The sequence below is a fragment of the Lissotriton vulgaris genome, chromosome 10 (genome assembly GCF_964263255.1).
Source record: "Lissotriton vulgaris chromosome 10, aLisVul1.2, whole genome shotgun sequence".
Lineage (NCBI taxonomy): Eukaryota > Metazoa > Chordata > Amphibia > Caudata > Salamandridae > Lissotriton > Lissotriton vulgaris.
Window position 1 is genome coordinate 277,178,755 of NC_141698.1, and position 25,645 is coordinate 277,204,399.

The 25,645-nt window shown below is 47.4% G+C and overlaps 1 protein-coding gene across 2 annotated transcripts in view; it reads right to left on the reverse strand.

Annotated features, from left to right (window-relative positions):
- Positions 1-25,645, reverse strand: part of SCAP (SREBF chaperone) — an 833,069-nt gene that overhangs the window by 532,615 nt on the left and 274,809 nt on the right. The gene's annotated exons all lie outside the window — the stretch shown is intronic.

Below are 25,645 nucleotides of genomic sequence, written 5' to 3' on the forward strand. Positions count from 1 at the left end.
TTATGATTTGGAATTTCAAGGAATTCCACATAACATTACAATAAAACATTAATTCAATAAAAAACAGTATTAAAAAGCACGAAAAGTTACACCCTTAAAATCTTATCTATGGGAGATGAATGTTAAATGAAAGCAGCGGCAGGATTTTTATAAAGTGCCGTATAAAGTGCACATGCCATCTACAATGTGCAGATGCAAAGAAACCATAATCCTAATCCAGGTCTTATACCTGATTCAACCCTTTTGGCTTAGCCCAAGATTACTAAAAACATATACATTTATGCAATTATTATCCAATATACAGGCAGTAGTTAACAAAAGCAATTAAAATATTTCTTATGTCCAGGACAGAGAACAGTATTAACAGCAGATGACTTATGCAAGATAATACTAAAAGTGCAAATATATCAAGATAAAGTGCTAGTGCATCTACGCCCTAATCCAGGACAGGACGCAGTATAATTATCTAGCAACAATTTAGCCAAGTTAACTCGGAACAAAGAATTGAAAAGTTAAGTAGCAAACAGAATTGTTATAACACACTACTAAACAATTGTTACTTATTGTGTGTTACAAGGATTAAACATTCTTAAAGTGCTCGAACAGTGCTAAGACAAGGGAAGTTATACAAGGTACTACATGAACCACTATTCCCCCTACTTATAGACTTTCTAATATACATTTAAAAATTCTTTTTAAAAAAACAGAAAATCTTAAAACATATCTGTTCTGACGGGGGATGCAGAAGAAAGTTGCGTGCCTGATCTGCTGTTGAAATATAATGTAAAAAACCATGCCTTAGAAATTTGCGTCGCATTGAACTAAGTGCTGGGCACACAATCAAAACATGATTGAAATCTTGGATGCCTCCATTGCATAAATCACAAATTCTTTTATTTTTGGGGATACCCTCCCAAGCTCCTGTTACTATCCTCAGTGGCAACAAATTCATTCTTAGGAGTAAAATCACTCTACTTACACCATGTTTCAAGTTCCAAAGAACATACGGCTGAGGATTTTTTACAATTGTACTCTCCGCTTAGCAGTCCAGTTTTCCATTCCCTCGGCATATTTCCAGATCTATTTCTCGTGAGATCACATATATGGTTTTTTAATTAAGTGATTTAATTCTATTTTGTTTAAACTTTCTGCCCCTTTTAAGTCCAAACCAAAGGTACTTAAAGCTTTTAAATATTTCTAAAAATTACACTTTTACACAATAAGTTATCAAAAATTTCCTTGTGCAAAGCTAGCCTTAATAGATTTTCTTGACCATTTATCAAAGCATTACACCACCTTAAAGACCCTGCCAATGACAAAACATATGTTGAGAGGAGGCCAAATTCGAGCCTAAGAGCCGTAATTAATGCGGCGTGACTCAGGTTTCATATTTGGCGCCAGATTTTGCCTTCCACTTTGTCGAACTTAGCCCACTCACATTCGTCAGGTGTTTCACTAGCATAATTCAAGGTTGGCAGAATCTTTATTTTGTGCACTCCAATAGTATGTGAGAAGTGTCTTTTCCCGCATTGCTTATACAAGCGGTTAATTGCCGAAGCTTGTGAAATAGCTTTACTTTTGCAGTGATCTAAATGTCTGATAGCAGAGCACCTATTTGTAAAAAAGTTTCCTAAATAAGGATAAAATGTCACTATTTCCATATTTTCATCTCCCAAATACCATTTCAGATTTGGTCTAACCTTACAGCCTTTCTCACTAAAAATCATCACCTTACTCTTAGAAGTGTTTATTTTACAAAAATATTCTTTAGTGTACCTGACCAGCTCCGTCAAACGTCTTTGCAACCCAATTGGAGTTAGGTCCACGATGATTGCGTCGTCAGCATACAGTAAACAACTTAATTTTAGATCACCCACTTGTGGAGGGTCCCCTTTACTCTACCCTACCCAGCAAGGAAGGTCATTTATGTAGATTGGAAGAGTAAAGGGGCCAAGAGGCACCCCTGCTTCAACCCATTGTGGGTAGTGGTTTTCTTTGATATGCCTTGAGTCCCCCCCAACAGAACTTGAGTCCACGTAGAGGAGTGGAGAGCAACTATTACTCATAGCAAATTCCCTGGAATCCCCATCCTTATCAATTTCCTCAACAGCGTCCCCCGATCTACCCTATCAAACGCTGTGGAGAAGTCAATGAATGCTGTATACAGTGTGTTAGAACTGGCTATTTCTGGTAGGCTAAGGCTGACGCCAAAGCCAGGCAGAAACCACCATTCTAGTCAGGGCAAGGAAGTCACACGCCAAGATAACCTCTGCTCACCCCCTTGGTAGCTTGGCTCAAGAAGTACGGCTAAACTCGGAGGCAAAGTGTAAAGCATTTGCGCCAGCGCACAACAGCAACAACATACTAGGCACACCACAAAAGAGACTCCACACAAGGTTATTATAAAAATAACTTTTGTATTGTAAAAACATATCAGATAAAATCACACATATACATTGTGCCAACTGGCACGGGCAATATTCACAGGGATTATGTACACCAGACAGGGCCACATGGGCGCCTGTCAGAATCAGATATAGTACTTCTAGATAAAATGTAGAATATAAAATAATAATCAAAGATAACAACCAGTAACCACTGGTAACAGGCACCAGGACCTTACTAGGACCACCTGTACTAAAAAAAAGAAGAACCACCTAAGTATCACACAGCATTTAGGGGTCTAAGAAAGAATACATTACTCATGATGCAATAAACCTACATTCAGAGGAGTAGAAAAGACAACCACCTAAGTATAAACATATTTAGGGGTATAAACCAGAACACCTTACCCATGATGCATAAACCACATTCAGAGGAGTAATAAAGAAGAACACATGATGCCATAAAATACATTCAGAGGTGTTAAGAATAGAGCACATGATGCAATAAAATACATTCAGTGGTGCAGCGCAAGAAGACACATGATGACTAAACATTCAGAGGTGCAGCAGCGCATGGAAAGAAAGACACATAATGCATAAACCTACACATTCAGAGGTGCATAATAAATCAATAGCGCAAAAACTCACATTAGCAATAACTATTAAAAAGCATAGAAATCACATTGCGCCAACACTTACATAAGCCACCACCTGTGGCAGTCCCTAGGCCAACTGGCCTTGTGGGGCAAGGATGCCCTGAGTCTCAATATCAGGGTGCGCTGCCATGCAGCGCCAGTCTCAAAGTACAAAATGCCTAAACGTAGCAGCTGGCACTAAGTGCTGCACAGCTGTGAAGGCCTGGCACCACTGTGCCCTCTCTGTCCCACACAGGGACTCTCTTGAAATTGCGCCTAAACGGTGCAGCCGCCCACTAATTGCAGGGCAGCTGGGAAAATCATCAACACTGCGGCTGGGGGCTCTCACTAGCCCCTAGACAAACTGCGCCAGGGTTGGAGCAACACAGGCTCTGTCGCAACACATGCCCCCAGCGTTGGAGCTCTCAGGCTCTGGCCACAGAAAATGCCCCCTGAGCCTAGCAGGCTCTTGATAATGACGGCGGGGTCGTTGGAGCCCCCCCCCCCCCTCTGGGGCTCGACATCACACACATGGCCCCTGGGCCTCTCTGGGCTTTAAACTACGTTGGGGCGACCCACTGCCAATCGGGCCGCCCTGACTCTGTACCTCGCAAACATGACATGGGGCGGGTAGCCTCTCAGGGCTCTACCCAACGTTGGGGCGACCCGCTGCCAACCGGGGCCGCCCTTCCCGCACGACTCTTCGCCACGTTGGAGCGGTCCACTGTCACACGGGACCGCTCTTGCCCTGGTGCCTCTACCGGCACCGCCAGCCACATCAAGGAGCCCCCCCCCAGCCCTCTTAACTCACCGGGCTGTTCTGCAGGCAGGGGCTCCGGTGCTCTCTCGGCTGCAGCGGGCGGCTCTCCCTCACTCGCGGTGGGGGCAGGCACCGACAATGTGCCTCACGCCCCCTCCGCTCCGCTCCTCTCGGCGCGCCTCCTCCTCCTTCTCCGGGGCTCCCTCAGGTCAGAGGAGCCCCGTAACGACCGCCATCCTTTTCTCCTTCCTCCCGCCTCCCAGGCTGCGGGGCGGGACTTCCGGCCGGCCGCGCTGCAATTGGCCGGCTGGCCGAGCACTTCCGGGTCGCCGCGGGCAGCGCGGCGGCCCGATTCAGGCAGGCAGGCGGGCAGGCAGTAAAAATATCGGCGTGGGCAGCCGAAGTTTGAATCAAATTAAAAATAAGCGAGGTGGGCACTAGCAAAGTACATAAGGCGCTCCCAGCGCTAAATGACGATCCACAGCGCTCCCAGGAGCAGGAATAAAGCGCTCTTAAGCGCTAAAGGAAATTTAAAGCGCTCCCTGCGCTAAGAAGGACAAATCCAGCGCTCCCAAGCGCTACAGCACAGAAAAAGCACTTCCAGGTGCTTAGGGGGGCAGAAAGTCCAGCAAAGTCCCCCCCTCAGCCCAGGCAAGGCAGAGGGGTCCCCCCAGAAGTCCTCCAGGCATCCAGGGGCTGGGCAGCGCCCGCCCCTGGTAGATTCAAGTCAGAAACAAGAACCTTTTGGAAGGGGGCACAGCCCCTTCTTATACACAGAAAAGCCTTTGAAGTCCTTTGAAGTCCTTTGAAGCAGGCAGTGTGAGAACCAGCTAGAACTGGTTATAGGGAAGTCCCTTCGGTATCAGGGACAGAGGTGTCAGTCGCCCAGGGGGAGGTGGAGCCAGCTTTGTAGTTAGGCAGGCACAGCCCTTCACTATCAGGTGCCATCTCCTCCCACTTCCCTGGCAGCAGATGCTGCCTTTTATCCATGGGCTGACTCAGACAACCATTTGGGCTCTCCATCCCCTGTCATCCTCAAACCAGACAGTCAATCCACAAGCAGGCCCAGGCACTCTGGGCCAGGCTCACCAGCCAATCACACGCCAGCAACAACTTACACAAATATGCCAACTTCCAAAAGTAGTACTTCTAGACTAGACACAGTCATGCCGCATACATCATTTTGCAGCATTCACTCTCACGAGTTCATACATACCAAACTCGCCCCTGCACTCCCCACACATCAGGAACTACCATGGGCATACATATTCCCCATTCATTCCTATGGGAGGGCAGGTCACTCACCATTCATTCACAGAGAGCTCAAGCACTTTTCACTGTACCACAGTGAAAAAGTGCGCAGAGGCCTAAAATCACCAACACCAGGTTCCATAAACAGGCTAGGAAAAAGCAAAAAGTCTAGAGGTGAACCTGCCCAACGGGCCGGGTCCAACACAGTGGTATCCTACACCCCGACGGATATTTATCAATTAAGGTTTGCAGGACAGAGATGTTGTCTAGGGTGCCACTATTCTTCCGAAAACCAGACTGTTCAAGGGGAATCAAGTTACTACCGAATACCCACTCTTGCAAGTGGACAAGGATGCTTTTGGCAAACAGTTTTCCTGTTGCGTCCAAAAGGGAGATTTGGCTTTAGCTTGCAGGAGAGTTTTTAGGGCCTTTTTTATATAGAGGTACTATTACACTACCCTTCCAGGAATTAGGGATATCCCTGAACTTATAACAATGGACGAACCGGGGATGTAACACCTTTGCCCAATCGCCGCAGTCTTTTTTTTATTATCGCTACAGGGACATCATACGGCCCCATTGCCCCGGAGTATCGCGCCCCCTTAATGTATCCCTCAAGTTCGCTCATTATAGGTGCTTCTACCTCTTCTACGGATGATGCAATCCCATTAAACCCCTCAACCCCAACATCTGTAGGATTGGGGGCGTACAATAGGGATATATAAGTAGACCATTCAGATTCAGAGATCAACATGGGCTGGGATTTTACTCTACTGTCACAGTATTTGGCAATCAATGCCCAGTACTTTCTAGTATCCCCCGAGGCTGCCACTTCCCGAAGGTTATTCATTTTTCGTCTTCAGAGGCCCTGCGAACTGCAGCTATTTTTCTTTTCCGGACCTGTTTTAATCTGTATATCTCTTTGTCTTGATGGCAATGGGTCTGTAAATTGGGATCTAATCAACCCATTTATCTTATTATTAAGAGTTTTAATTTCATTAAGAGGAGTTACTCTAGGGACGGCACTTCACCTTTCATCTTTCTTCCCAACTTTCTGACAGCGGTCATGACTCTTTCATACCTCACAATCGGGTTCTCCCAGATTAAACTGAACGCAATGTTCTTAAATACCCAATGTAGATTCGGAAGGTTCTTATGTGACCAACAAGTGCGACCATTACTTCGAGAATATGTTACTATCTCTTTCCTCTGATTCCATAGTTCGGGTTTCTCGAAGCTTAAAGAAATCTTAACAGCCAATATGTTGTGGTCACTCAAATTAGTAGGGAGAACCTTAAACTGGGAGCATACCCCAAACAGTTGAAATGACACTGCCATATAATCGAGAAGGGAATTTCCATGTGACCCATGAAAGGTGAGGGCTGCAGGAGAGTCCTCTGGGAATCAGCCATTTAATACTATAAGTTCAAGATTTCTCAAATTTTCCAACAGTAAAAGGCCACGTTTATCAGATCTTAAATTGGAAGGGAATACTGCCTCTGGGATAAACCAAACCTCCTCCTGGTCCAGATTGGAAAAGGATGCGATTGAGCTATTATTGATTTTGGCATTAAAATCTCCTACCATCAGGATACGAACTCTTTCATCATTGCTACATAACTTTTGCACAAAAGTGCAAATTGAGTCGACCAGTGGGGTGGACGCCTTCCCTGGAGGAATATATACATTTACCACATACAGAAACGTTGCTGATTCCAAGTTGCCTTGTTCTAATTTTAACTTTGCACAGATACAACAATTTGATGGATGAATGAATATCTCAGGATCCCATACTAACTTGCAGCTTAGCAGAATGGCTAATCCTCCACTTGCATGCCCCTTTGTAGATTTTTTAGCTGCACTACAATACACGTAGTAGTTATCTAACTGGAACTCTTCAGTTGCCCACGTCTCTTGGAGGCAGATTATCTTGGGGTCTAGGTGTACTAGGGAAGTAAGCTTAATATTTCCTTTTCCTAGCCCCGCCAAATTCCAGGACACGATTGTTCCTAGTAGGCTACCTCCGCTCTATGGGGATGGTGGTAGAAGATTTAGCCCCATTCAAGGTGCCTGCAATCCAGCTCCATTTTGACACCTCATCTCCACTGTCAATGCCAAGGACCTCATGACCCTCGGGTGCTACTACCTTTATTTTTCTAATACCTAATCCCCTCCCAACTGTAATTTCCAAACCCTCAAATTTAGTGGTCATATTCACACCCTCATGGTCATTTACTTCTACCTCTTGCCTAGAATAAGAAGTTTTGAGACGCTTCAACGAAGTACCCTGGGTAGTGGGGCAAACAATAACATCTATTCCTCTTTTCCTAAAGCCATCCACATTTGCTAACACAATTTGCAAATTGCTTTGGTGACCTGAGGTTTGTGCCTCCAATCTAAGAGGACCAGTTCTATATCTTTAGAAGAAATTAACTTTAGATCATTTATTTCCAATAGAATTCCAAGGAGGGCCCTTCTATTCAGAGTCATAGGCTCAGCATCAAAAAGAGGGATAAAAAATAAGGCAGTATTCCCATGCCCAGTGCCTAACTAAGTTGCCTGGGTCCTCTGCCCTCGCCTGCACGAGAGGCGAAGAATCTAGGTGTATGGGTGGACAATAAACTGTCCTTTGACAGCCACGTAAAGATGACTGTTGGCAAATGTTTTGGGGTGATGAAAACCCTCAACCGCACCCTCGACCTGTTACCCATTAACTCCAGGCGTACCATGACGCAGGCACTGATAACGTCCCGTATTGATTACGGAAACGTGCTGCTCATGGGGACATCAGAGAAAAACATAAAAAAGCTACAGGTTCTACAAAATTCGGCAGCTCGCCTGGTGCCAAGGCTTCCCCGCCGAGCTCCCTCACGCCCTTCTCTAGCAGCCCTCCACTGACTACCGATCAGTAAGAGGATTGTCTTTAAAGCTATGCTCTGGTGCCATAAAATAATTCATCACAGAGCTCCGGCATATATGTCTGATTTGGCGTCTGTGTATGAACCTAATAGATCTCTTAGATCCAAAGGAATGGGTCTGCTCAGAACTACCTGCCCCAAAAAAGCTAGAATGGGAGGCAGATCATTCCGCACCTTAGCTGCCAAGCAATGGAACCTCCTGCCTCTGGATATCAGGTTGGAGAGTAATGAAATCATGTTTAGGAAGAAGTTGAAAACCTGCCTCTTTACTGTGTGATTGGATTTTTCTCTGCTGTTGCTTTCTCTCTCCACAGCGCGGGGACACGCCGGGAGGTGTTACCAAGCGCTCTACAAACTCCTTTAAACTAACTCTGGGGGCCTTAATACATCCGTATCATAAGATCTCCTCAAAAAATTAGTGGAGTTACCCCCTTTGTTGTTATTAACCGATATAGTCATATTTCGACTAACTCCCCCACCATTACTTACTTCAGGCTTCATGCAAATAAGGGCTGGACCTACTGATTCACATGTGGTCCTACTTAGTTCTATCCTCGGGCTGGTACAAAGGTTTTTATAGTATCCTCCGTCACTCCTATACATCTCTCCAGCTTGGAATCCCTTATTTTCCTGGCCTCACCCAACCCATTTTCATTCTGGGAAGTACTCGACCTACTAATCAGACTAATCGGCTGGGGGACATTATCTTGCTCCTCAGTTGCACTCGAATTCATCCTCTGTTTAGCCACTATTGATGTGTTATTTTCATCATTAGGAGCGATATTAGAATGATCTGATTGTACTACACTTTGGAACCGCAGTTTTCTCTGTTTACGTTTTGGGAACCAGCGATTTTTCCCCTTCCTTTTCCTCCTACAATGGGTTTTAACACTTCCCTCTCTTACTAATGAATTTCCCCCCACCCCGGAGACTTCTAAAATATTAATTATTTCAGTTGAGGGTTGTTTTTTTTAGGCTTGATCCTATTAAAGGTTGGGAAGACACGCACTGTATCTTTCACTAGAGATACCTTTACATTTACACTTCTCTCTTCAGCTGTGTCTATTGCAGAGTTATTAACAACAGTTTGGGATAGGCTTGGAGTTTGATTTCTTACAGGCAGCAAACATCCAACGTTCACCAACGGATTATTTGGTTCCCCTAACTCTGAGCCATTAGCAGTATCATGTGGTCTGCCATTAATTTGACAACGATTATTACGTATAGGGGAGGCACACTTCACACATACTTGGCTATGATGTTTAAGATCTAAGACCCCCTCCCAAAATGGGCGTTAGGACTTTGAGGATATGGTCCGAGTTAGAGGCACTCTTCTCCATCAGGGACAAAATGATAGCTAAATTTTTTTCCAGTTTAGTAAATGTATACATTAGCCCCCCTGAACCTGCAATCTCATTTTTAGACAATGAAAACACGGAATTCCCTGCCCGATTATCACAGGGCATAAATGAATCGTGAAATTCTGATGTCAAAGAGGATTTAGTAGGTGTACTGCTATACATAATTGGCATGTGTAAGTGAACTCCTGTTTGAGGGGACAGTATTTCTTCATTCGGATGGGGATCTATAGCTAAAGATTGAGCACCCAATTTTTCTAACTGCTTCACTGGTTCAGCGTTCTTTTCCAATTGGATGGCAATATCCGGGAGAGTGAGGTCTTCTGTTTTTGCCTGCCCATTAAGTTCACTATGGGCTTTCTGATGTTCACTTTTAGGAGAAGGTTCACTTCTTTTTATTGAAAAGCAGTCCGGTGAACTCCTTTGAGATACACTTACATTGTCATGTACTTTTTCAAAGAGGGTTATCAAATCTGCTAGTGGGGAGGAAGGGGTGACGTCCTCACTTTCACCACCCTTACTCTGCGTGGAAACTGGCGCCTCATTCCTAGATAGAACCAATTCCATCTCTGAGCCCGAAATTTTCTCCACACCTTCATGAGATGACACAGCAGCTTGACTCACAATAGACGGAGGCACTGCATTGCCTACTTCCCCATTAGATTTTTGTATTATTATTACAGGAAAGAGTGCTTCTGGTCTTGATATATGGCTACCCAAACCATTCTCGGCTGTTATTTCGGAGTCCATTATCACCTCCATTGAATTCTCCTCATTTCCCACAGCTCCAAGTTCTTCACTGTTTTGCCCTATTCCGCTCTTATAACTTTCCCTTTTTTAAGAACATTGAAGATATTGATGGGTAAGATTTTAAAAGAGTTAGGTGAGCACCAATTCTGCGTCTACGTATTAACCCTTTCGATGCTCATGACGAGCTCAGCTCGTCATGAGGCACAGTTGAGCTGTGCTGATGACGAGCTGAGCTCGTCATAAATAATGGTAAATCTGCAAATGCAGCACCGGGGGGGAAAACCTCTAGCAGCCAAGGTGTTAACTTTTGTGGATTTGGGGGACTCCACGAATTCTTGCCACTCTTATCACTCTTGACACTATGGTCAATGGCTTCTAGAGGGTTTACAGATTTTACTTTAGACTGAGAACGCAATCGCCTGACAGACATTACCATGACAAAAAGAGATTATACCTCTTAAACTTAAAGATCCTCCAGCTAGAAATGAGACAAGGCTTGCAGGAGAGATCAATTCATTCCAGGAGAAAGAGTAACTAAATGGTAATGTAAGCACCGCCTTAGGACAGCTTCCAGGTGGCGTCATATCAGCCACAGAGTGATCCTGTGATAGCCCCCAGATAATTCCGCAGAGCCCCACGGGTTTTCACGTGACACCTTACCCGAGGCCTGGGAGATTCAGCGGTAGCCCAATCAGAGCCTACACGCCGACCCCCGTCTGGCAACTGGGGCTATGGTGACTATGGTGACCGTGGTCGACTTCACAGGACTTCACAGGACAGAGGAAGCACCTGGAGATCTGAATATAACCAGCGTACACCAGTGCACACACCCCTAAATACTGTACAAGGCTTATATCTGGACTTTAGCTGCGATTAATCAGTCCAAACAGGCAAATCATATAACTCGTAGAAACCCTGAATCACCAAGGACCAAGGTGCAGGGTCCCCAAGACCACAGTCCACGGTCCACAGAGCAACGGTCGAAGGTAGGTATAGAACTTGTTTTTCTCGCACTCTCAGACTCTTAGTCTCTCTTAGTCTCTCTCAGGCTCTCGCCTACTGCGCCTTCACACCGCTTCTTACTCCACTTTTACTGCACTCTCAGACTGACAAGTTTCACAAGGGCCATCAAAATGGGGTCATTGAGGGGTCATTGAGGGGCCCACCCCCACCACCTGCTCCTTGTCACCTCGCCCCGGGCTTTATTGCCGACGTTCCAGCTTCCGACCGCCGGCCGCAGTCCGCAGGCCTGTCTCGGGTTCCGCCTCTCCCAATGCAGTCCACTGGTCTGCCCCCACTATCGCTGCTGCGGATGGGGGGGGAGAGCTTGTTGAGATTGCAGATATACCGCTGCCGCTGCCTCTGCTGTAGTCGCAAGGCTCACAAGCGCTAAGGCGTTAAGCTCACAAAGGCCATTCAAGGAAGACGGGTAGACCCGCTCTTCCTGCTTCTCCTGTCCCACCTCCACCTGGCCTCACCTGCCTTCCTGACCTGCCTTGCTGACCTGCAGGGCTCACAGGCTCAAGGGCTATTGCCGCCTCTATCGACTTCCTGCTTCCTACTGCGCTTCTCCCAAGGACTTCTCCCGGTTCCGTCCGTCGTCCGCCTTCCGCCGCCCAGGCTCCCGCTGCAGGGAGAGGGGTGGACCGGAATTGCAAACTACGGTCTGCGGCTCGCTCACTCTGGATTGCAGGCCACGGGTTTGCGGGATTTGCCGGATTTGCGGTTTTGCAGGCGGGCGGGCGAAAAGATTTGCTCCGTGGAGAGTTCGCTACACGCCACACCGCCACACCGCTGCTCAACGCTCCTCCTACTTCACAAAAATCGACGTTGTTCGTGACGTATGTGTGCTTCAATGTCCTGGCGGCGCTACATATATGTCACCCAAAGGGTAGGCCCTAAACAGCCCATAGGACAGGTGCATTTGATTTGAAGGGCAGGTGCATTTGATTTGAAAGGATGGACATGTATCTTTCAGTTTTACATGTCCTGGTAGTGAAAAACTCAAATTGTTTTCCACTACTGTGAGGCCTACCTCTCTTCTATAGGATATCATGGGGTATGTTATTACCTAAAATAAGTGAAAACTTTTGATTAAGAGCAGGTAAAACTGTCTACTTTGATTTCCAGGGGATTTTAAGTCATACTTCTAAAATTGCCCCTTTAAGAAAGTTGCCATATTCTTGTCCTAACCATTTTGTGCCTGAAACCTGTTCCTGGGTCACGTGACTAGGTGTAGTTGGCAATTGACCTTTGTGCATTCCTCTCGGACAGCCACAAAATAGACCATTTTGAGGTTGGCAGGATAGCCCATCCAAGCAGGATGGTGGGTGGTTCTGAGCACAGCCCCACTTTCACTTCAAAAATACACAGCCTCTGCTCATACACAAAAAACCTCACACTAGCCTATTATGACTGTAGACCGACTCAAATCGGGTCAGGGAGATGGGACAATCCAGGCACTTCTGTGGTGAGAAAACACCAAAAGTTTCTTCCACTTATAAGTAGCACCAAGTATAAAATTAGACCCCTCAGACTCACAATTCAGTTCACTTCTGGACCTGCGGAAGGACTCTCAGAAGACTGCCCTGCTGCCTGTGGCCTGCTGTGTACTTCAGAGGACTACTATGCTGCATCAAGAGGATAGGACTGCCCTGCTGCCTAAAGCCTGTCCATGCCCTCAAGAGACTGCCTTGCTGCTTCAGACCTACCTTTATTGCTTGAACCCAAAACTTCCAGAGTGAGTCCAAGGGCTAACTGTCTGGGCTCGGATACAGAGCCTCAGGGTCAGAAAAGGCTCCAACCACCATGAACTCGCACATGGACACAGCCTGAGTGAGTCCTAGCCCTCCAAGTGGTGCCCCTCCAGTCCTGGACTTTGGATGTAGTGGTAGAGGTGTTCAGACAACTCAAATCTAAAATTTGGGATTTAGAAAGTTTTCTGCTAAAAAGCGCTCTTAGAATCAAGAGGAGACCGTGGACCTACCTGCTTGCAGAGCCACCTAATGTGCATCAAAGTCTGCCCGACTTCCCATCAGCTCCGGCTACGTTCTTCTGTTCAGCAGCAAATACTGTTCAGCAGCTTCTCGTAGAGTGCTCCTTTTCATACTAAAGTTTAAAAACTCATAACTCTGGTTCTACTGAGTGGATTTTTGTTCTTTTTGAAAAGTGGATTGGGCCTGACAATGGCATCCAGTGTAAACAACGATGGCCCTTGGAGACCCTGCTGAAGCCAAATATCAGTCACACCATCATGTTCTGCACTCTATGTAGTAAGTGATGGCAAAGGCTGGGAGGGCCAAAGAGCAGACATAGTTATTGTACAGTCAGAAAATGATAGAAGCTTTAGCCACTGGGGATCTCAGTAGAACCGGTATTAAAGGAAATATTTTATTCAGAGTCCTCAGCTGATGGTAACCGCATATGACAACATAATTAATCAGAGAGCTTCTGGACCAGAAGGCTTTTTACTTTTTCTGATGGAATAGGCATTGTCCGAGATTAAATAGGCATTGTCCAACAATTACAATTTGGATGGCCTTGAGGATTCCTGACCGAGCATCAGCATCTCCATTTTGGAGGCACTGATCTTGAAAGAGTTAAGATCCATCCAATGGAAAATTGCAGAAAGACATTCACTAGTTCGATCATGAATGTCCTCTACTGATTTGCTGAAACCCAAAACAATCTAAGAGTCGTCCTCATCATCTAAAATCCATATGTCATTATGATCTAGGCAAGTGGATGGGGATAAATATTAAAGAGAACGAGAGGGGAGAAGTGTAAAGAACACCAAAACCAACATCCTGCGGGTTGAGTAAAAAAAGAGGAGAAATTAGGGATTAACTTTTTCTTAGATAACCACCTTTCCCAGGAAGCCCAGTCTTCTTAATTTGCTGGGTCAAGATAGAACGGTCACTTGTGTCAAATGCAGCAGAAGGATCAAGCAAAATGATGGCATGTTCTCATCCAGACCCCATCTGTGTTCATTTATGACTGCCACTGTGGAATATTTGTTCCCAGGCTGTGCTTAAACCCCATATGGAACACATCAAGTAACCAGATAATCGGTTAGGAATCCGGCGAACGAACTGCCTTAAAAAATCTCACCTATTTTAGAAGTATATGAGACTTGAAAAGATCTTAATCTGAGATTGAAGTTTCTGAATTAGAAGCTCAAAATCTGAGACTGGGTGGTGGTGTTAGAGGAGTAATAGTCCACAATGTCAATCAATCAATCAATCCCTGCATTTCTAAAGCGTGCTACATACCCGTGAGGGTCTCAAGGCGCTGGAGGGGGGAGGGGGGCTGCTACTGATCGAAGAGCCAGGTCTTGAGAAGTCTTCTGAAGGCCAGCAGGTCCTGGGTCTATCGTAGGCTGGTAGGGAGAGCGTTCTAGGTCTTGGTGGCGAGGTAGGAGAAGGATCTGCCGCCGGCGGTGGTCTTCCGGATACGAGGAACTGAGGTGAGGGCGAGGCTGGCCGAGCGGAGGCTGCGGGTGGGGGTGTGGAAGCTGAGTCGGTCGTTGAGGTATGTGGGTCCGGTGTTGTGTAGAGCTTTGTGTGCGTGGATGAGGAGTTTGAAGGTGATCCTCTTGTTGACGGGGAGCCAGTGTAGGCCTCTCAGGTGGGGTGTGATGTGGCTGCGTCGGGGAACGTCGAGGATCAGTCGTGCCGAGGCGTTCTGGATACGTTGTAGTCATCTCAGGAGCTTGGTTGTTCCCGAGTAGAGGGTGTTCCCGTAGTCGAGTCTGCTAGTGACGAGGGCCTGGGTGACGGTTTTTCTCGTGTCGGGGGCGGGGGATCCATTTGGAGATCCTGCGGAGCAATCGGAGGGTGTTGAAGGAGGACGCGGAGACGGCGTTGACTTGCTTGGTCATGGAGAGGGCGGGGTCGAGGATGACCCCCAGGTTGCGTGCTCGGTGGGTTTCGGGGCAGTGCCTAGCGATGTGGGCCACCAGGAGTCGTCCCAGGCAGATGGGGAGGGTCCGAGGATGAGGACCTCCGTCTTGTCTGAATTCAGATTCAGTCTGCTGTCCTTCATCCAGTTGGCGACCACCTTCATTCCTCTGTGGAGGTTGGCTTTGGCAGTGTGGGGGTCTTCGGTGAGGGAGATGATCAGCTGGGTGTCGTCGGCGTAGGAGATGATGTTGAGGCTATGTTGTCGTGTGACGTGGGCGAGTGGTGCCATGTAGACATTGAACAGCGTCGGGTTGAGGGAGGATCCCTGAGGGACGCCGCAGATGATCTTGTGGTTTTTGAGCGGAAGGGTGGGAGGCGAACACTCTGGGTTCTGCTGGAGAGGAAGGATGTGGTCCAGGCCAGGGTCTTCTCTTGGATTCCAGCGTCATGGAGGTGTGCTGTTAGGGTGCGGTGGCAGACCGTGTCAAAGGCTGCTGATAGGTCTAGGAGGATGAGGGCGGGTGTTTCTCCCTTGTCCATCAGGATCCTGTTGTATTCGGTGGCGGCAATGAGGGCAGTCTCAGTGCTGTGGTTGCTGCGAAAACCGGATTGGGAAGGGTCCAGGATGTTGTTGTCCTCGAGATAGCGGGTGAGTTGTTTGTTGACTATCTTCTCTGTCACTTTTGCCAGGAAAGGGAGCAGGGAGATGGGCCGGAAGTTCTTGAGGTCCTTGGGGTCCGCCTTGGGTTTCTTCAGTAAGGCGTTGATCTTGGCGTACTTCCAGCTTTCTGGGAAGGTTGCTGTCTCGAACGAAATGTTGATTGCTTTCCGGAGGTGGGGCACAATGGTTGTGCTGGCTTTGTTGAACACGTGGTGAGGGCAGGGGTCGGATGGGGATCTGGAGTGGATGGAGTTCATGGTTTTGATGGTGTATTCGTCGCTGACGGAGAACAAGGCGGTCAGTCGGCTGGTACAGGTGGGGTCGCTGGGGTGATAGTCTAGGTGGTGGGTGCGGGGGTGTCTGAGTTGAAGCTGTTGTGGATGTCGGTGATCTTGCGGTGAAAGAAGGTGGCCAGGGAGAAGCACCGGACCTGTGATGGAGGAATGTCGTTGGTGTTGGAGCTGGGGTTGGAGAGTTCTTTCACGATGCTGAACAGCTCTTTGGTGTTGTGTGCGTTGTTGTCTAGGCGGTCCTTGAAGGCGGTCCTCTTGGTGGTTTTGATGAGTTGGTGGTGTCTGCGGGTGGCGTTCTTGTGGGCTGTGTGGCTGTCTGGGGTTCGGTCGTAGAGCCATTTCTTCTCCAGCTTCCGACAGGTGCGCTTGGATGTCTAGAGGTCTTCGGTGAACCAGGCGGCTTTCTTGTTGGTGTGGTTGGTTGTGAAGATCTTGAGAGGGGCGAGGGCGTTGGCGCAGTCGCTGATCCACTGTTTGAGGTTGGTCGCAGCTGTGATGGGGTCGATGGGGTAGGCGGGTGGTTTCAGAGCGAGGGTGATTGTCAGTTGGTCCTTGATGACCTTGCCCCAGCAGCGGCGTGGAAGCTGTTGGGCGCGGTGGTGTGTGGTAGGTTTCTTGAAGGTGAAGTGGACGCATCTGTGGTGGTTCCAATGGGGTTCGGTGGTGTGGTTCAAGGAGACGTAGGGGCTTGCGGAGAAGATGGGGTCCAGCGCGTGTCCAGCGGCGTGGGTGGGGGTTGTCACGAGCTGTTTGAGTCCGAGATTGGCGAGATTGTCGATCAGGGCGGTGGAGTTGGCGTTGTTGTTCTCGAGGTGGAAGTTAAGGTCCCAGAAGAGGATGTAGTCCGTGGAGGCGAGGGCGTGCGTCCTGATGAGGTCAGTGATGGTGTCGTTGAACTGTGGTCGTGGTCCGGGTGGTCTGTATACGAGTGTTCCTCTGAGGGTCGTGTTGGGGTCGGTGTGGATCTGGAAGTGCATGTGTTCGGCAGTGGTGAGGGTGTCGCCGGTGTTGGTCGAGACTCTGAGGGTGTTTTTTGAGGACGATGGCGATTCCCCCACCAAAACCATTGGCGCGGTCTCTGCGGGAGACCTTGAAGCCTTGTGGGATGGCTATGGCGATGTCTGGTGCTGAGGTGGCATTCAGCCAGGTCTCCGTCACGAAGGCGATGTCGGGGGCGGTAGAGTCTAGGAGGTCCCAGAGTTCAATGGCGTGCTTGCGAGCGGAGCGGGTGTTGAGGAGGATGCATCTGAGGTGGTTGGGTCCTCTGGTTGGTGGTTTGGCGGGCTGGATGCTGGTGAAGCTGCAGTTCCGGCAGGTGAAGGGCCCCTTGGTGTGCTTCGGGGTGGCCTGGTGGCAGGGGTGGTCTCGTCCGGGGTTGAGTGCGTGGAGGGTGCTTGAGTCGTAGTGCAGTCTGGCGTAGAAGTGGGCGCGGGGACCAGGGGTTCTGGCGCTGGGCGCTGTCCAGGCGCGGACGGGCGCAGACGGGCTTGCCTTTGGCGCGTCAGCGGCGCGCTTCCGCGCGGTGCCCTCCATGAGAGGCGGAGTGGGAGGGAGGAGCAGCTGGGAGGCGGGAGCGGGCGGCCAATGGGGACGGGACACAGAAGAAGGGGCGGGCCGCAGGGGAGCAGAGGCGGGGAGCAGGGAGGGCACAGAGGGCAAGGGACGCAAAAGGGATAGAAATGAATAAAAATGAATAAAACGACACAGAAATACAGAAACAGAAATGCAGGCAATACAGGTGCAATGTAAGACTAGAGATGCCAGTAGTCATCTTCATCAAATTACTTTATCGATTCATTGAATCATAAAAGTAAGCATCATACATAAAACATCTTTAAAATGTTCAGTACAACATTTGGGGTGGATAAATATATAAATTTCACAATATAAAAATGTAAAACATGATTTTAAACTTTCAGCATATTCTATGACTATCCGAAAATAACAGAATGGATTTAAACCCTTCAGTCGCGAAACCCGGTTTCCCTAACACAACTCATAACGTTTCCTGAATAATAATGCAGTTCTGAATAAATTAAGCACAGCACTACAGATGACAACCGAAGACATAGATAACAAATAATTAAAACCCTCTTGATAGGAACTAGGACACATTTCCTTCAAAACTGGCCTACTAAAGCGGGCCCTTATATACTTCTATAGTGTGCAAAAGAGCATAAAGTGCATTGTGCTTCGTTGGGCTGAATTATTACATGAACAGGGAGTCAGTCTCTCACACCAGCTCACCGGTTTAGGAAAAGCCAGAAGAAAGTGCACTGAACAGAGTCGAAACCTAGTCAGGAGGAAGAGTGATTGTGTATGAATACTAAAAGATAAATAAAATTCCTGGCCTTTTGGCTGCCTATAAACTAAAAGCTTGTCAACCGAGTCAAGCATTCCTAATTCTTTATAATAAGCATTTTTTATAATTGGTTTCATATTAGCTGGTATGCTTTCCGGATTGTCATCATAATTTACCAGACCAATCTTATTGAATGCATTCTTAACATAACAGATCCAAGGGATGGACAATACTTTTTCCAAGCTCATACAGTCCTTAATAATTCCTCTAGTAAATGACAATTCCTCTGAAGACCACACTTTCTCCCATAAAATTAATGGGGCAATTTTAATTCTGTCTTCAACATAATCTCATCCCAGTTTGGAGTGACATAATTTTGTAGGAGGACTAATTGGGACCATCAATAGTCTTTTAAAAAAAATTGTTTTCCAGGATTTGTATCTGGCTGCTTTGTGATAGCCCTACAACAAAAGGCCCAGTCCACGGACGTCAAAGCATATCAGTGATTGAAAAAATAGTACAGTCTATATGTACTGTTACCTATTCCTGTCCTCTGCAATTTATGAGGGGACAATTCACTGTACTCCGCCCAAATTTACATTAAAAAAGAGCCTATCCTCCTTGGCAGAGACACAGAACAACAAGTACTATGACCTTTCTAGGTCAATGGGCCTTTTGTTGTAGGATTAAGTTTGAGTGGAGGGCGACCCAGTCCTTTTTCCCTCTGAGCTCCCATTGAGAATTTGACTGCTTTGTGATAGCCCCATACTTGTCCCCCATAGGTTGTACCTGACCAGCATTTTGATTTATATAAAGTATTTCTGCATCCGGCTTATGACCAAACTTGCAGGCAAAGCGAAACAAACCCTCTATGATTCTACCAGTATGTTGAGCCCTCACTGTAATCAGATGGTCCCAATTCAATTTATTATTGAAGACATTCCCCAGATATGTGAAGTTAGGCACTTTGTCTAGAGTATTTTCTTTAGCCACAAATTTCCGCGTTTTTGTTTGTTTTGGGCAGCACACGATGGACTTTAAGATCCAATGCCATCATAAAGTCGGTAAAAGCAATCAAACCTTTTTGTAGGCTATTAGCAGTTAAAGTCATCAATACCGTATCATCCGCATATGACAAAAGGGGAACCGGCTTTCCTCCTATGCTCGGAAAGTCCAAGTGCTGATCTAATAAAAATTTCCCCACCCCATTTGTATATAAAAGAAATAAAAAAGTGGCCAGTATGCATTCCTGTCCGACACCCTCAGTAGATACAATAGGAATTGTTTATTCACCCCCTGGTCCGTAGCGTATAGAAACAAAGGTTGTTGAGTGCAATCTACGCAACAGGGTAATGAGTGCTTCTTCAAAGCCCATTCTTTTTATTAATGTCCACAGCTTCCCTCTGTTGACTGTGTCGAAAGCACTAGATAAGTCCATGAAGGCCAGGTGGATTGACCCACCCTTGGCCTTCATGTACCCATGACTAGGGATAGGTTGAGACATTGTTCATTCGTCCCCATTCCCTTCCGGAAGCCATATTGTGATTGAGATATAAGACCAGAGTCGTTAGCCCAAGTTTCCAGACGGGGAAGAATTACTCTCCCCAACCCTTTACATGTTGCATCAATTAGGGATATGGACCTATAGCATACAGGATCATTCCTGCTGCCTTTCGTATACATCGGCACCATCACAGCTTCTTTCCATGCATTAGGAATGCGACCCACTATTATTGCTTTAAAACATTTGCCAAAAAAGGAGCTCATAATTGGAGATTGCCCTTGAACATGTTTACGGGTACCCCATCTGGCCCTGGAGGTTTTGCAGAGATGCCCTTTATCAGTGCCTCTTCAACCTCGCTGGCAGAGATGGATAGACTCAATTGGGTCGCAGTGGTCTTTTTGGTCTTCCAAAGATACGCCATTTGGGTTGAATATTTTCGAGAAGTGGTCTCCCCAGGATTCCCCTATTTTATTTGATTCCATATTTCTAACAGCTTCTGTAAAACAAGCATTTGCAATGCAATAGGTCTCGCATTTGCAATAGTTGGAGCTATTGGCATTGTAAATGAGTATAAGTTACTTACCTGTAATCCTAGTTCTCTTCCAGGGGTATCCTCATCAAAGTCATAAGCACTGAATATTCCCGCCCATGTGCGGGACCCCGGAAACAATATAAAAATATATATGTAAAAAACACATATCTCGCTCCACATATATGTATGTACATATATTATTTTTCTCACAACAATGCAGCTCCATAACTGAGGGTAAAAACAATGTGAACACATATACATGCACTGCAATTATTTAGGAAGCAAAAGCAAAGAAAACACATTAGGTCAAATAATCTTTGAACTTTGTGTTTTAATGAGTAAACCACTCATAAATCCTGAAAATTGCTTGTAAATAGACATTGTTAGCCCTCAGGCTGCATTGTAAAAACACTAGCATAGAAAATGAAACCATTTTCAACAAAAACTGGCACTGTGCCTTAAAGGCAGCCATGACCCCAGGCTTCCAATCATACCTCAGGGGTGACAGTTAGGTCAGTTGTTCTTTGCATAACCCTGAAGACCGGGCGCAACCACAAGATTGAAAACAGTACCAAATCTCATTTACCTGGGGAGGCGGGTGGGTTGCTTATGACTTTGATGAGGATACCCCTGGAAGAGAACTAGGATTACAGGTAAGTAACTTATCCTTCTCTTCCAGGGGATCCTCATCAATAGTCATAAGCACTGAATAGAATAGCAAGCCCATCAACCACCTGCAGGTAAATGAGAAGTACATGACCCAACCAAATCATAACAGCCAAATCCTCAGCTGTTAAAAAGATTCCTCAGGGAGGCCTGGCCCACCTGGGTATCTGCTCTCGTGTCAGAATCTAGACAGTAATGTCTGGTAAATGTATAGACAGACCTCCAGGTCGCCACTTTACAAATCTCAGACATGGGCACATCATGCAGGTAAGCCGCCATGGCTGCTCTACCTCTAGTGGAATGCGCCTTAGGAGTACCCCCCAGAGGCTTCTGCGCCAATTGGTAAGCAAGCATGATACACGAAACAATCCACCTGGAGATAGAACGTTTCGACACTGCATGACCAGTTCTGATCGATCCGTAGTTAACAAACAATTGATCAGAATGTCGAATAGACTTGGACCTGTCCAGATAGAACTTTAAAACCCTTTTCAGGTCCAAAGAGTGTAACACCCTCTAAGCTGGAGTAGAGGGATTAGGAAAGAAAGTGGATAAAGAGATAGACTGATTGACATGAAAATCTGACACCACTTTCGGCAGGAAAGAAGGGTGCGTTCTGAGCACCACTCTGTTTAAATGAAACACTGTATACGGTTCTTTAGTACAGAGAGCCTGAATTTCGCTCACCCTACGGGCTGACATAATCGCTACCAAAAAAGCCGTTTTCCAGGAAATATGCTGTACAGTAGCTTTATGAATGGGCTCAAAAGGAGGGCCCATCAATTATGATAGTACTAGGTTCAGCTCCCAGGGCGGAGAAGGAGGCCGTACAGGAGGGTACACCTTTTTCAGACCTTGCAGGAAATCTTTTACTGCTGGAAGCTGAAAAAAAGAAGTTTGTGAAGGTGATCGCCTATAAGCTGTTATATCGGCTAAATGCACCTTAATGGAGTTAAACTTCAAACCTGCTTTAGTCAGGTACAACAAGTGTGAGAGAACTGCTTCTTCCTGACTCTTTATCGGATTGTGACCATTCTGCATGCAACACATATAGAATCTCTTCCACTTGCACGCATAAGAATGCCTTGTGGAAGGCTGTCGTGCTTCTTTCAGAATGGACATGCAGTCCTGTGGCAGTCCTAGATGGCCGTACCGAATGACCTCAGGAGCCATGCTGCCAAGTTCAGTGACGGAAGGTTGGGATGGTGAATCCTCCAGTTCATCTTCGATAACAGGTCCTGCCTGCATGGAAGCCTCTTGTGAGGAGACACTGACAAGTGAAGTAGGTCCGTGTACCACCATTGCCTCGGCCAGTCGGGGGCAATCAGGATCATTGTTGTGCACGAGTTGTTCAGCTTGCTCACCACTCTCGGGATCAGATGAAGGGGTGGAAAGGCGTACACAAACTGCCCTGATTAAAAGAGCATTCCCTCTCGTTCCTGGTCGATAGAACCTGGAGGCGAAGCTTGGGCATTTGGTGTTTTCGTCGTCTGCGAAGAGATCTATGGAAGGACGACCCCATGCCTGGAAAATGTCGTCTAGCACTTCGTCGTTGAGAACCCAGTCTTCTTTGTCTTCGAAGTGCCGACTTAGTGCGTCCGCCCTCACGTTCTGCTCTCCTGGGAGGTGGACTGCCTGAACAGACAACTTGCGAGCCAGAAGCCAATGCCAGATGCGCTGAACTTCCAGAGACAGAGTCCTTGAGCGTGTTCCTCCCTGCTTGTTCAAATAGTACATCGTGGTGGTGTTGTCCGTCTGTACTAGAACCATTTTCTCCTGAAGCGAGGGAAGGAACGCTTTGAGAGCCAGGTGAACCGCTCTCAATTCCAGCAAGTTGATGTGATAAGTGCTTTCTTTGGAAGACCACAGACCCTGCACTTGTAGAGGACCCATGTGTGCCCCCCATCCTTGTAACAATGCGTCTGTGATGATCGTTTGTGTAGGAGGAGGTTGATGGAAGAGAACTCCCACCTGCATGTTCTGTCTCTTCGTCCACCACTGGAGGGAAGATTGAGCTACCTCCGACAAAGTGATCCGATCGTCCCATTGATCTGAGTGTTGGTCCCATTTGTCCACCAGATCCTGCTGAAGAGGACGCATCCGAAGTCTGGCGTTCGGTACTAGGAAGATGCAGGAAGCCATCGACCCCAAGAGTGAGGCTATCTTCCGCACTTTCTGAGACCTGTGGAGAAGAACTTGCTGGCACTTGAGCGCTATCGAAAACTGTCTCTCCTCCGAAGGAAACACTTTTCCTACTTCGGAGTCTAGCAGAGCTCCTAGGAAGTGGATGTTCTGAGTGGGCTGAGAGACAGACTTGCTGTAGTTGACATGCAGTCCTAGACGCTGACAAAGTTCTATGCATGTCTGGAATTGATTCCTTAAATTGCCTGGAGTTGGACCTTTCAACAGCCAATCGTCTAAGTATGGGTATACGAAGACTCCCCTGCGGCGTAGAGCTGCCGCCACCACTGCGACACACTTCGTGAACACCCTGGGGGCCGACTTCAACCTAAACGGAAGGACTTTGAACTGGTAGTGGGAGGTCCCCACCCGGAATCGAAGGAATCTCCTGTGATCGGGCCGTATTGGTATATGGAAGTACGCATCTTGAAGGTCCATCGAACACATCCAATCCCCCTTCCTGAGATGTGGATATATTTGGTGAAGCGCCAACATGCGAAACTTTTCTTTTCGTACATGGAGATTGAGTATTCTTAAGTCCAGAATGGGCGTGTATTCTTCCTTTTGGCCCTTTTTTCTGACCAGAAAATACCTCGAGTACACTCCTTTCCCCCCTTTGGGACACCGGAACTCTCTCTATGGCTTCTTTTTCGAGGAGTGTCGCTACTTCCTTCTTTAACCTTTGTAGCTGGTGGCTTGATGTTGACATCGGGGAAACGGGTGGAGGTAGACGATGGAAACGAAGACAGTACCCATTCTGCAGCGTAGACAACACCCATTGATCTTTTGTAATGGCCTGCCACTCTGTCCTGTGATGCGCAATGCTTCCCCCCACTGGAGTGGGTAACGGCACTGGGGGAAGTGAAGACTCATTGCTTCTGCTGAGATTTATTGAAGTTGTTGCCTTGGCGCTGATTTCCATTTCCTTTGCAATTGCCCTTGCCTTTGTACTGTGACTTTTGTTGGCCCTGCTGGTTCTGGCCTTTCTGCCAGTGAGGGGTTTGAACCCTCTACTTCGAAGAACCCTTGTTGTTCGAACGGAACTTCTTCCGGAATTCCTTTTTCTTCTCAAGCCCCACGGCTTTGAGGGTGTCTAACTCGGTCTTCATCCGTTTCATCTCCTCATCAGCACTCGCTCCAAAAAGAGACGTGCCTGAAAAAGGAAGGTTTAGGATTCTTGCTTGAGCCTCTGGTTTCAATGCTGTGAGGCGTAACCACGAGGATCTCCTTGCTGTGATTCCATGCACATAGCCATGCGCAGCTAGCGTTGCCCCATCTGCCGCCGCTCCTATAATCTGATTGGAGACTTGACCGCCCTCCATCAGAACCTCCTCAAAGTCCTTTCTATCTTCCTGAGGAAGTTTTGCAGAAAACCTCTGAAGTGAGTCCCACAGAGCTCTATCATACCTGCCGAGCAGCGCTTCCGCATTGGAGACTTTGAGGAAAGAGGCTGAGGTGTTACAAACTCTTCTCCCCCATGAGTCCTGCACCTTGCTATCCTTATCCGGAGGTACCGTGGATGAGGAAGCTACCGCATTGGATTTTCTAGCCGCCGCAATGATTACTGAATCTGGCGGGGGATCAGCTTTGAGGAACAGAGGATCCTCCTCCGGAGGCCGATATTTCCTGAGAATCCTCGCTGGAACGGACTTCACCGTTGCCGGAGTGAGGAAGACTTCATTCACTGGTTCCATTATACCCGGGACCAACGGCAACAACGGTTTGGGTGCCGTTCTGTGTTGCAGGGTTTAAAATATGACAGTCGTCTTGATTTGCGGAGCTGTCATCGGTACTCCCAGCTTCAGGGCTCCCCTGCCCAAGATATCTTAGGACGAGAAAATATCTTCAGTTGGAGATATCCTCGAGCGTGGACTGCTTGTTAGGGTCGGAGAGTACGCTCTGTGAGATCGGGTTCTCGAAGAACTTGAAGAGCTACGTGTCCTCCTGGACCTAGATCTTCTGCTTGAACGCGTTCTAGAAGAGATCGCTCTCTGTGACGAGAAGTTTTTCTCTTACTTGAGTGCCTAGAACGAGACCGTTCCCTGCGGGGAAGAGGTTGATCTCGATACCGTCTTAGCCGATCTGCCGTCTCCTTGTCCTTTGCCCAGTGGTGAAGAGGTCTATTCCACCTTGGGGAAAGATGAATAGTAGGAGATTTGTGGGTGGGATCCTTCACTGGTGAACGTGACCGTGGAGGTTGATCCGTATGATCCTGTTGCGATCTTGCAGGGGATTTGGACCTCTCCCTATCCGATGCGCAGCTTTGTACATCCGAGTATCTGCCACTCCTAGATGATGAGGAGGATGAGGAAAGACTCACTAGAGATCTAGAGGAAGACCTCGACCGAGATCTCTCTTCTGCGATCCTCCTTCTCTTGGCAGGAGGATCCTGCACTGGAGATTGTTCCACCTCCGCAGCCGATGCTGAACCTGGGGAACCCAACTGCGGTCCTAGGACGTGAGCCTGGCCCAATGAGTCACTTTCCTTGTCCTGGATCACCTGTTTCAAAGGTGACCTCTCCTTTGATCTTGCAGGAGTAGTGTTCTCT